Consider the following 4,822-nt stretch of genomic DNA (forward strand, 5'->3'; position numbering starts at 1 on the left):
TAATCAATTTTTTATTTATTTTTCTTGTTTATAATATAGATGTTTTTGTTTAGATTTTTTTTAAATGTTCTCTAATGTATATTATTATATTTTTGTAATGAAATTTTAAATATTCATTATTCATATAAATTTTTTAATTATTTTTATTAATACATATTTTTTATGGAACTTTATTATTCTTTTGTTTTTTTATAATTTTTACTATATATTTTTGAATTAATATTTACTTTGTTTATTATTATTATTATTTTTTTATGATATAAATGATTAATTCCATTAAAAATGCCAAATTCAATACATAAAATGAGAATTTATTCATTGTTACCAAAATGAACTCAGCCACAACCCAGTAGGATTTTATTGCACCAATAGGTGGTTTTGTTCACATTTCACAAGGCCCTTATGATTAGTATTTAGTCCAACTGTTTCACGCTGTATGTGGCCTACTTTGCAAAACTCGGCTTTAGTAACTTCTTCGTACAGTCATGGTTGTCTTGACAGCTGCCCTTTTTGTCTTTTTAGACAAATTTCAAGGATGTATCTGGTATTTTATTTCACACAACACGACAAATTTGTTACATCCAACCAAACCGTATTTGCTATACCAGTGTTTCATTAAAGTAGATGAAACATCTGAAAATTTTCTGGTACATTAAGTGGTCTGGGTGGTTGGGTGGTGGGAGCTACATTTAAGTGAGACAATAGTGTTTTGGACTAGTTTTAGGTTTTGAAATTTTGTGTTATCGTAAAATTATATAATCTTTTTAACAAATATTTTTAATTAAATTACCAAAGATAAATTATAAAACACTTACATAGCTGATTTTTTTTAAGATGCTGTTTTTTGTATTGAAATAAACTAGTATTATACATGTTATTGAAATCTATTCATATACAGTTCCTTCCATTTCATTATTTTACTCTATACGTTATTGGATAATTTTTTTTAAATAATGGAATAAAACTGCACTGTAAACATTCTACTTGTGTACCATTAAATTTTCAACAATTCATTTGTTTTCTAGTGAGTTTTGGAGATTATCAAATTGGCCATAGATTCCTTACTCCTACATTTTTGTAGGTTTATCATTAACTATTATTAAAATAATTACAAAATATATCTTAATTTTTTTTTGAAAAATTTACTAATTAGATTTTAATCCTTGAAATTATTGGTTTTTAATTTTTTTTTTCTTTTTCCTTTCATTTTCAAATTCAAAGGCATTCAGAGAAGAGAGGTCTGCTAGGATTTTTCTCTTTTTATCAATTTCTGCTAGGATTTTCAATTCTCGTCTTTCTCTCTTTTTCTTTCCCTGATGCAAATCTCAATATCTATTCCAATAGTTTCTGGTAAGCCTGATAGATTTGGAACATTACAACCATATTGGCGATAGCGCTTTTTTCATTTTTCGTCCCAATTATCTGGTCACCGCCGAATGATGGCAACTAGGCCTGAAAGTCTTTCTCTCCAAACTTGCTTTTGTCCAAGGCTTCTAAACCTTCGATGAGGTGAAGGCACGTATTCGGATCTGACCTTCTTAGTATATAACTACATCTCAAACCAAGCATATCCCCGCTGCTGCAACCTACGCCCGCCACCGCGCAACTTGCCGCCGCTGCGCAAGACGCTGCTGCCGCAGATGGTGTAGCAGATCGTGTCTCACGAAAGCCTCATGAAATTCGTGGACAACAGGTACATTATTTAGTATTTGTTTGTATCTTGGATTGCTCCATATTTTCATAAGTATCTGTTGCCTTTTCTTTGCAATTGAAATTAAAATGTGTATATGTGGTGATAGAAGGGAATATATGTTGATTGATGTTAAATGCCTATCTTTTGAATGCCCATTTGTTATTTGATGTTTGAAGCATGCTGTTGTTGGAATAACATTGGAACACTTCAGTATCTAAAGTTGGTACTTTACGAAGAAGAGAATAAGTCATAATTATGCATTTGTGGTTATGTTCCTGTTTATGGAAAGCTATCATAGTGCATCGCTATATATGTTAATTATATCACATGACAACAAATCTGTACCATAGACCTTTTATGATACTTTTTATGACATTACATTTTGGATCTTGCTGTGAATGTCAAGCTCAACTCGATGGTAATTGTGTGATTATATACAAAGGCAGATTTGTACATACACTACAAAAAAAGGGGTTAAAATGGCGGTTTTTTAAGGTAATTACGGCGGTTACAACCGCCATTATTACCGAAAATGGCACCCCCAAGAAACGCTAAAATTCTGGGCGCCATTCTGGTTATTACGGCGATTTTCTGAAAACCGCCGTAATAACCAATGGATAATACGGCGGTTTTTGGCGGTTAAAATGGCGGTTTTAACCGCCATTTTAATCAAATAAAACGGCGGTTTGTTGTTGTTTAAAATGGCGGTTTGTAACCGCCGTTTTTACCTGGGTTTAATGGCATCTTCCTCGTTTAAAATGGCGTTTATAACCGCCGTTTTTATCTGGGTTTAATGGCATCCTCCTCGTTTAAAATGGCGTTTATAACCGCCGTTTTTACCTGTATTTAATGGCATCCTTTTTGTTTAAAATGGCATTTCTAAATGCCGTTTTTACCAGGGTTTAATGGCATCCTTTTCGATTAAAATGGCATTTTTTAACTGCCGTTTTTACCAGGATATAATGGCACCATTTTTGTTTAAAATGGCATTTTTAGCCGTCGTTTTTACCTAATTGCAATTTTATACTTTTTAAAATGAGATTGAAACTATATATTTAAAGTGACATTTTTAGAACTCAAACTTTAAAATCTCATAATAACCAAAAAGCATAATCTTAAATCAAACATCATAACAAGATTTTTAATTCATACACAATCTCCGAAAATAAAAAATCATAATCCAAATACAAAGTATCAAAGATAACATTTTTCAATAATTTGTCTTAACATATATCTATAATACTTAATACATAAAATCTTTATCATACAAGATCACGCTTCTTTGTTGCTCGCTCCAGAAGACCTACTTCCTAACTCTCTTGGTGATGGAATCTCACTCTCTTGATCCAATCCCTACAACAAAAATATAACTATGAGTACAATAAAAAAAGATATAAAATTGAATCTGAAACTATTAATATAAATTTATTCAATCAAAAAAGAAAACTCACATACACTAACTATTTGCACAATAAATCTTCTATTTTCTGGGAATTAGAAAAAGGAAACTCACACTAATTTAACTATTTCAACCATCGATCTCTCTCTATTTTGTCAAATAAATATCCATGTAGCTACCCTCCAAATTATATCTTATCTTAAAACTGATAAAGTTATATCTCTAACATATAGATAACAATGAGCTTTCACTATAAAAAAATGAGCCCATAAAGATTATTATGAGTCTTATAATATGCCAACAATATATAATATGCTCATTATTGTAAGGACCAATCCTAAAATAATCAGGAAGCACTACTCTGCCAAATATATACTCATATGACAACTTGAAATAAATCATTGATCACTCACTCATATATGCTGTTCGTTAACAAATTATATCATACACTTTTAGTCCATAAACAAAGAAGTTCACATTACAGAACATGAAGCTAATAAGTAATAAGTGATTATATTCTTCTATGATATGCATGGCTACATAGAAGTCTGGCAAGCCATATCAGATCACAAGGCTTTCTTTAATTCCCAGTCAAGATAAGTCAAGATAATACTTTGGTTTGAAATATTTGTTTGATTCGATAGTATATTATTCTGGACACTGATTTTCCACAAAGCATTATGCCATAACACATAAACAGCCAAATGTGAGATTATGTTGTCCATAATACATCAAGCAAAAATTATTGTTCAATTACATTTAACTATGGCTACTGTACTATACCTGAAATAAATTAATTAATTAAATGTTGCATAGTCCATATTTTTCCAACATCATCATTGGATGGTCTCACACTCATGATGGCCCCAAAAAGCTATATATCTATGCATACCCAATATTTTAACAATAAAGGGTATCTCTATTTAGAATGTAATTAACTATTCATGCTCAATAAAGTATCCAAGGAAGGAATGTGAGATAGTGAGAGACGGAAAGAAATAGAGAGAGAGAGAGAGAGAAGGAGAAGGAGCGAGGTTTCTTTTGATAAAGGATGGTCTGCATGTTAGAATAGGGTTAGCTTTATTTGTTTTTTGTTTTTTTTTTTTAATAAAGAAACCAAATAATAATATTATTTGCACACTTCAAAAGTTAATTAGTACCGTAGACACTAATTATACCATACTTATATCAAATCAGATCTTACTCATCTTTTTTGTATTTTTATCCTTAAATTTCAAAAATTTGGTAGATCCAGTCCATTAAGATACTTAACAACTTTTTTGTATTACACATGGAATAAGGTATTAAGAACATAAATTATATTTGTACCTGTAAAATTTGTTGAGTAGGGAACATTCCAGCCAATTCCACTGGAATTTTATCACCTTCCTTAAAAGCAATATAAGAGACTAATGCTTGCAACTGCGCTTTAACAGTATTCAGCTCTTTTTGCACATTGGGACCACAAGTAGATGATGTACTAGCATCATTTGAAGAACCTAAGTTCATCTGACTAATTCTTGTGGTATTGTTCTTGAAAGCAACAGTTGGAACAGCTCCCATGCCTAAACCTCGAACACAACCAGGGTGTTCTTTCCCAAGAACTACTCCAAGAACATCAAGAGGAGAATTAACGGTTGATTCCACCGCTTGTTGACTGCTATATGCTTCAATCTTCTCCTACATCTATAAAAAGAAAGGGAAAGAATCAAACATAATATTATCTTATA

This window comes from Arachis stenosperma, chromosome 9, assembly GCF_014773155.1.
Source record: "Arachis stenosperma cultivar V10309 chromosome 9, arast.V10309.gnm1.PFL2, whole genome shotgun sequence".
NCBI classification, from domain to species: Eukaryota; Viridiplantae; Streptophyta; class Magnoliopsida; order Fabales; family Fabaceae; genus Arachis; species Arachis stenosperma.